Raw genomic sequence first — 9,013 nt, 5'->3', positions numbered from 1 at the left:
TGTATCTTTGCCAGTTGCATTATCAAATTGTGAGACTTTTTCACCCATTTAGTTTCCATTGATTCAGTGCTGCGTGAATAATTTATCAGGAAGAATGTGAATTTGAGGAGGAACTAAATCGGATGCATTTGGATGCAAATTTCAGAGATGTGCCCTCAGGTTGCTAGTACTGGAATGGTATGCTAACTCTAGCTTACATAGTTTGCATACAACTTCATCTCAAGGTTCTACCATGTCACTGTCTAGTGACCTATAATTTCTGCTCTGAGATGTTTCCAAACAGGGCTTTTCATACTGCCTGGAGTGCAAATCACTCTTTCTGTGGCTGAGCTGGGTTGTGAACTCTATCATTGCCATGTGGTTGTTGAATTATTTTCTCATTTCAGCTGGACCTTCATTTCATTTTAAATCATAAAAGTGTCGTTGTGTGGCTCCTCTCTGTCATTCAGTGCATTCAGTGCAGTGGCCGAAGAACTCGTAACCCACAGTTATTTTTTTTCACAATAGAATATTCATTTTCACAATCAAATGCCTGTTTTTTGTACAATTTGATTATATAATCGAATTTGAAATATTGTCACTGTCCAAAGAAAAACAAGTATCTCCATAATAGTAACTTCACAGGACAAAAATGTTTTCTTTTCAATATATCTATCCATCCATTTTCTAAGCCGCTTCTCCCTCAGGGTTGCCGGGGGGAATGGGGTGTAGGGGGTATGCTGGAGCCTATCCCAGTGGTCATCGGGCGGAAGGCAGGATACACCCTGGACAGGTCACCAGTCCATCACAGGGCAGACAGACACAGACAGTGACTCACACCCAGGGGCAATTTAGCATGTCCAATTGGCCTGACTGCATGTCTTCAGACTGTGGGAGGAAACCGGAGGAAACCCACACAGACACGGGGAGAACATGCAAACTCCACACAGAGAGGACCCCGGTCACCTGGCCAGGGAATCAAACCCAGGCCCTCCTCGCTGTGAGGTGACAGCGCTACCTACCACGCCACCGTGCTGCCCTTACTTTCAATATAAATTAATGTAAATCAATTTTGGAGCATTTCTATTGGTTCAATCATCATGAAACTTTCCAACAATTTAAGGGACACCTGCTTAGCTCAAATGTACAGAAACAAAATAGCAAAAAATGGAGATATAACATTTCAACAAAAATCAAACCACCTTGGGATCCGTATAACTTCATGTTCATTTCATTGAAGTATATTTCGCCATCTTGGCTGTAAATCTGTCTCAGTATGTGCTAATGTAGTAGCATACACTAAAAATATAATATAATAAAAATATAGACTATCATCTGTGGCTGCTTTTTTCACATCTCACACCGAAAACTTTTCCGCAAAAGTAAAATAGTTTCTAATAAAACGTCTCTTAATGTTCAACTTCTTACAAAGCTTAAGTCAGTCTATCATTCTTCTCTGCTTCTTGTTCAAATTTTCACATTCTACCTTAAATGGTGCTTAACGGGCAAGAATGTTGCTAGGTACATAGCTAACTTCAAAAATTTGCTCAAGAAGCTGAGGAATAAGAAGTTGACTTCAGCTTCGTGACTTTTTAGTGTTGTGCAGCTTCTCGTTGCAGATTGAATGTATCAGGAAACCAGCTGGAGTGCTTAAATGCAAATGAGTCTATTTGTCTCTAAATTATCAATGAATGTCTTAAATCATTCTCTTTGTGCTAGCTGCTAGTGAGGTAAGATAGCAGTGAGGTAACAACTGCGTTGCTATGGTGATCAGCAGTCAACCTTTAGGGTTAAATGGTGAATTAGCAGTTGAACATTAACTCAAGCATTTAAGACCATTTATTGTTAAAACTGTGTTATTTACAGCCAAGGAGGATTATGTTATCTTTACCTAAAATCTAATTCAGCTGTGGAGCCACAACAGGGCAGTAAATGAGCTGCTTGCAGCTTTGGAGGCACGTGTTGTATATCTGTATCTGTATATCTGAGTGTGCTTGTTTCTCAGGTACTTACATTAATGTCTGTGCATGTCTGTATGTGTGCTCATTCTTTCATTAATATATGCATGTATCTGTGTATATATATGTGTGTGTGAGTGTGGGGGTGTGTGTGTGTGTGTTTACAACAAGGTGTTGTATTAAGATGACTCTCTGCACTCAGGCTGTTAGTGTGTGTGCAGAGCGTGACCATGCCAGGCCACCTTGCCATAAATCATAGCAGTTTTAATCACACCTGCCACCTCCTCTCCTCCTCTTCTCCTCTCCCCTCACTCTCCTCTCCTCTGTGTCTCCCTCCATACCCCTCCTCCCTCACCTTCAATTAAGTACCGGGCCTCTTCTGTAATGCTGCTTCTTCATTTAAACCACAGGCGTGTACAGTACACACCCAGCAGCCACTCCCCTGGGGGGGGAGAGAGAGAGAGCGCAGTGGAGCGTGGCAGCCGAACACACTGGAGAGCGTAAGTCAAACTCAGACACAAAGCAGTGAGAGAGAGAGAGAAAGAGAGAGAGAGAGAAGGAGGGGAGCCAATTAGGGCAGGAATTAACATACATCAGAAGCTGATGTGAAGGTGTCTCATCTACTCCTGTGTACCTCCCCAGGGTCTCTCTCTCTCTCTCTCTCTCTCTCTCTCTCTCTCCTATATGTCGGTTACATTGTACTCCAGATAGTATGCAGTAAATCCTGTGCATAACCTAACAGCTATTATCCTTCTATTTATATATGCATTCACAACAATAGGAGGCACTGTATCCCAAAGTGCTGTCTACGAATAGCTGTAAAATTACAATTTAAAACCTAATAATCTGGGTGGAAGATTTTTTTTTCTCTAATTTTACAATAGCCGCAAATAACATAATTACAGTAACTACTGGTTTATGTATGTCAGTGCATTCGTTAAGCCATTTCCAAGCTTCTATTAAAGGAAGCCCAGCATTAAGTGTAGTTATTATTACATTCATGTAATATCACAGAGAAATCTGTAGCTAAAGTTTGTTATACAGACTTATCTAGTAATTATCTACTACTTTTTTGAAAATGACAAATTGTTAGCTTGGGTTCTTTGAATGGTCCTTATTTACATTGACATTTTACATTTACGGCATTTAGCATGTGATCTTACCCAGAGCAACTTACAAAAGTGCTTTGTTGTCCACTCTGAGAATGTATATTAGCTAGCACAAATAGGTTAGAGAGAAAGCCAGTCCTGAGACAGAAGCCCATGTTGAAGCCTAGAGAAAAGAAACAGTTGAACACAGTGCAGTGCAATACTTTACAATAAATAACTCATTTAAGTGCCATATAAAGAGATGTGTCTTCAGTCTGTGGTTCGGACAGCCAGTGGGAGTTCATTCCACCACCTTGGTGTCAGGACAGAACAAAGTCTTGATGCTTGTCTTCCATGCATCTTGACAGATGGCAGGTCAAGTCAAGCTGTAAGCTCAAAGGGCTCAAGGTACAGTTGGCGTTAGGTAGAGAGGGGCTGGTCTGTTTTTGGCTTTGTAGACAAGTGACAAGGTTGAGTGACATGAGTGAACTTATAAGTATAATACTTAACTATTATTATTATTATTATTATTATTATTATTATTATTATTGTTGTTGTTGTTGTTGTTGTTGTTTTTCTAATAAAGCTGGACATTAAATGAAATGTTGAAATGAAATGTTGTTCTAAAACTGTATAAAACCTAAAAGTGTGTGTGTGTGTGTGTGTGTGTGTGTGTGTGTGAGAGAGAGAGAGAGTGTGTTTTGACACTCAGGTCAGTTGTGTCAGGAAAAAGTGATGTATGCTTCCTCCACTGTAATAATTAGTAATAATAGAGGAGTCTGCTCTGGCTCTCAGTTTAACATTACTTAGCTCTGCCTTCCAACCTGACAAAGTCTCTCTGTCTCTCTCTCTCTCTCTCTCTCTCTCTCTCTCTAGGTAGTGGGCTCTGTTTCAGTAAGTGCTGTCAGTGTGGCTCGTGTCGGGATCTCTCTGACAAAACAAAGGCCTGAGCAATTAGAGCAGCTCCATGTCATCCCTTTCCGCTTCTACCTCACACAAACACACACACACATGCTGTAGACACCTTAAGTGCCATTAGTAGCTCTGTGCGTGCTACATATTGGATAATGTCATTAGAATAAAAAGCAGAGGAAATACCGAAATAATGGCTTGCATGCACAGTGCATTACCACACACACACACACACACACACACACACACACACTTACAGACATACTTTATTCAGATTTCTCCTTGACACTGGATGTGTCCCCTGATTAAGAAGTAACACTATGGAGACCTTACAACACCATTTCCCCTTTCGACATTAGAAGGAAAGAGAAAATGAGAGGAAAGAAAGAAAGAAAGTGAGAAAAAAGCATTCCGCTGAAAAGTGAGCGTCACTCTTTCCAAACTGCAAACATTTAAACCAAACCAAAGCGCATGATAAAGGATAAAAGACTGTACAGCAGTCTCACATGGGGTACTGTTGAAATGTGGAAAGTGTAGAAGAAAAGAGGTTATTTGTCCTCTGTTAGATAACAGAGGGATAGACAGTTAAAATGGAATTACAGTGTGTTACTGTGTGTGTGAGGTAAGCATGCAATCAGGATTTAACACATTTTGGGCCATGAGCACCAGACCCCCAGTCTCCAGGCTGATCAAAGCCCAGGGAGGCTCACTGTTCCTGGGCTGGATAAATGCTAATCCCCTTGGTTCTTGTTTCTCTAGGCCAGATTTGTTAATCAAGATAGCTTTAACATCATGACTGTATCAAGTACGCTGTCAACTTAAAATGATAAAGTAACTGATTCTTTTTTTTAAAGTTAGCTCAACTTATTTAGCCAGAATGTCTCCTAACTTAGTCTCCCACAATCACATGGCATCCTCTTACTCTCAGAGACTCCCGACCATGGAGGGCTGAGGCTTTACTGGGATTTGAATTCATGACCTCCTGTTAATGATCAGGCAGTTGCACCACTCCAGGGCTGTGTTCACACAGCAGGTAAAAGTGACCCGAATCCGATCTTTATCTTCATATGTGACATGCTGTGTTGTCTGCGCTTTCACATGAGCTACTGAAATCCAACGTGTATCCGATCTGCAGCAATATGACTCAGTCTGAACAGCCAGATCGGAATTCATGCGACGTTTATGTGAATCCAGCTCCACATTTGACACAGTTTCATGCTGCTGAGACCTCATGAACATTTGGGGTGATGATTCTGTATAAAACATTAGAAGAGCTGTATCCAAACCCCTCTGTGTTTGAAGAGATTTTGAAAGGAAAGGCTGAATTCAGCTGTAGGAGAGCAAGGCTGCAGCATCAAAGAACAATTAAAAGTCTGAAAGCGAAGTTTAAAGGATCTGAGGACACGAACCAAAGAAGTGACTGCAGCCCTTTTCATGGCGAGCTCGAACACATTCTGGGTGACAAGCCCAGCTGTCAGTCAATAAAGCTTCATGATTGCTTCTGTGATGCTGGTGAAGATGAAACTGAACCATCTTGGAATGAATGGCATTCGTTGGCAGCCATGATTGTTTACCTCTGGCTGAGCCGTGTGAAACAATGTGATGAATTGTTCTTTTGCACACGCGGGTCAGTTTAGGAGCTGATTTGTTCAGACTAATCTAACATAAAGGCTACATTTAAAAGATTAGATTTGGTGAGGAAATCAGATTTTCCTGCTGTGTAAACATAGCCCAGTTGTTTATGTGATCTGAGTGTGGGGAACTAGCTGATGAGCAAATTTACTTTTTCACTAATTTTATTTATGTTTATTATGACTCAGCTGTCACTATACTATCATCAGACGTTCTGGAGTTTGAACCCTGGTAATGTGATAACTCCAACCGGTCAGTAGTCTGAGAGAAAGAATTGCTCACTCCCCACCCACACCCAGAATTTCAGCTTGTAATGAACCCATTTAATGCTGTGTTTAAGCTTAAGTTCAACTTAAATTGCATTTTTGACCTGCACGAGATGCAGAACTAAAAATGGGATATAGAAGAATATTGATGTAACGCTGCACAAGCACAAGAAGACGCTCGAAGAGCTTAAAAATGAAAGTCTGTTTAATGAGAGAGATGTCAGAATGAAACAGTTTCATGGCAAATCCAAAATCGAAATCCAGAACCAAGCAAGAGTCAAAAATCAGAATAGACAAAAACATAAAGGCAATCAGAGCAGAAGGACAAATCCAAAAGAGCAACATCCAAAAATGGTCAAAGGGTTCAACACACACGTCAAGAAGTCAAAGAAAGACCACTCAGTAGTCCAGAGAAACAACCAGGAGTCCAGGAGAACAAACCAGGGACTATTTAAAGTCTGAGACAAACAGGCACAGGTGAATTGAAATAGAATTCAGGTGACCTAGAATGAGGCAGTTGCATATGATTGGAGGGAAGGATGACATCATCAGGACTGGAATCATGGGAAATGGAGTCCTGGAGCATGCTAGGCAAGGGAGGAGAACCCGGAAGCGTGACAATTGACAAAGCATAACAGCGACATCATAACAGTAAAGACAGCAACACTATGACAACATTAGTCGCATTTAGATGCACCCTATTAATGATCTGACTCATAGCTCAATTGGAATAGAATACATCCATGTATACACCTCAATCAGAATAGACTAGTCCAACTTATATCTGACTGAACAAGGTGGGTAATCCTGTAAATAATCTGTTAAATTGAAGAATAATAACCCTTTAAATGCCTGTATCCGATTACATTCCCAATTATAAAGTTTAAGTACATTCTGATCATGTGCATTTGTATAAAGCAGAAGTTTATAACGATCAACATTGATGGGAGCAGAAACTGGTCTGCAGAGGAGATGAAGTTTATGCTCTGAGCTTTAAAAGACGATGGAGGGATGGGCGTCCAGCTTATGTGTCTCAGAACACGACATCTTCCTCTCACCCTTCTTTCATAAGTATGTGAGGTACATTTTCCTTAGTCTGACATCATTTTAAAGTAATTAAAAAACAAGCATGCCATGACATCACCAACTGAAAACCAAGATGAAACTGTCTTAGAACGACTGGCGTTCGTTGGCAACCATGATTGTTTACCTCTGGATGAGCCACGAGAAGGAACATAAAGCGTTGCTCTTTTCCATGTAAATATAGTCATTGTCAGTAACAATGACACTAAAAATAACCACAATTAAAGTCAAAGTAATAATTACAGTGATGTTAAATTATACAGTGGTGTTATGTGGTGGTTAGTATAGTGTAGTGGGTAACACCTCTGCCTTCTACACTGTAGACTGGGCTTCAGCCCCCTACATAAGCAAGCGTCCTGCACAATACCAATAAGAGTCCTTGGGCAAGACTCCTAACACTACCTTTCCCTACCTGTGTAAAAATAGATTATCACATTGTAGGTCGTTCTGGATAAAAATGTCTGCTAAATGCTGTCAATGTAATGATATGCTTTGTTGCCTCTCTTTCTCTGAAGGCTAACAATTCCTTACTGTCATTAATTATTTACACTTTTGCCAATGCAATTCAAAATACACATAAACAGAGAACAAAAACAGGAAGATATGCATTTTTTGTTCCTTACATCGTGAGAAAATGCCACAAATCTTGTAGCCTGTCTACTCATCTCTCCCAAAATGGAGGGTACGCTCTTACATATTTCAGCAGCTCAGAGGAAACTCCCTCGCTTTTTTCCTCTCTCCACCTCTGCTTTGTGTCACAGAGCAAGCATGGAGGACAGAATATATGGCAGCCTTTCCTGGGTCAAATATTTGTGTACATAGCCACAGTAGACTCTCTCTCTCTCTCTCTCTCTCTCTCTCTCTCTCTTTTCAGTATTATAGGAGGAGGAGCAGTAGGTGTCAGTGATACCTGTCGAAAGAGTGTTCCACAGCTCAGCCATTCCATCTCATTACCACATGCATTCACACTGTCAATATTTATATACTTCACACAAATGTGGTCAACAAAAAGAGAAAGAAAGGCCAGCAGGGAAAAAAAGTGTGTGTGGTTGTGTGTAAACTGAGGGATTGCTACTGCGTGGCTGTAGTGACATGAATCTAAGAATGCTTTAGTTCCACCCTCCTCTGTCTCAAACACACACAACGTGCTTCACCTCCTCCATATCCTCTCTCTCTCTCTCTCTCTCTCTCAAACTTTCACATACATTACACACACTCACTCCCAAACAAGGCAGGAAGTTTGGGTTCCTTCCCAAGGTCAACATTGTAGAGATGAAAACCCCAGTCTTTTTCTCAGCCTCCTGGCATCTTTAGCCCTGATGGAGCTGGTTTACTTTTAAACTTTAAATCTGTGACTTTAATCCAGCGTGAATCTGCAGTGTGTGTAGGTTTTACAGTCTGACAGTAATAATTGTGGAGTGATTGTAATCCAGCGTGAATCTGCAGTGTGTGTAGGTTTTACAGTCTGACAATAATAACTATGGGGTGATTTTAATCCAGTACGAACCTCCAGTGTTGTTTTTTTATTTTTTACTGTCTGTATGGAATAATTTGAATTTGGCATGAATCTGAATATCTGTGTATCTGTATGCAGATTTTAGAACCTGAGTAATAAATTTGGAGTGATTTCAGTCCGGTATGAAACTAAAGTGTGCCTAGTTTTTACAGTCTGCTGACTATAATTTTGAAGTGATTTTTATCCATTCTGCTAACAGTCACAGCAGTGTGGTATGTAATCATTGTTATTGAGTGTGGCACCTATCACACGAATTGGCCAGTCAAATTCTTTACAAATTACATTACAGAAGACCCTCTGGTAAAACTAATCCATCTTGAGTAGTGCTTTTCTCTGTACCAGTGCTGATCGCAGGACCACTACAAAATTTCCACATGGTCAAACGAAAGTACTGGCCATCAAGGGGACAGCATTAAATATTAAGGGGTCTTTTAATAGATTATGTGAGTGTATATTTAGATTGCCTTCACACTGTAAAAAAAGTTATTTTAAATTTATAAAGTTAGTGCCTTAAAATTGAGATTTTATTGAATTATTGAATGGTAACTCAATGAAGCAAAATATGTATGTTTTATGGCC

This window comes from Pygocentrus nattereri, chromosome 30 (genome assembly GCF_015220715.1).
Source record: "Pygocentrus nattereri isolate fPygNat1 chromosome 30, fPygNat1.pri, whole genome shotgun sequence".
Classification (NCBI taxonomy): domain Eukaryota; kingdom Metazoa; phylum Chordata; class Actinopteri; order Characiformes; family Serrasalmidae; genus Pygocentrus; species Pygocentrus nattereri.
Note: the sequence above shows the minus strand (reverse complement) of the source record.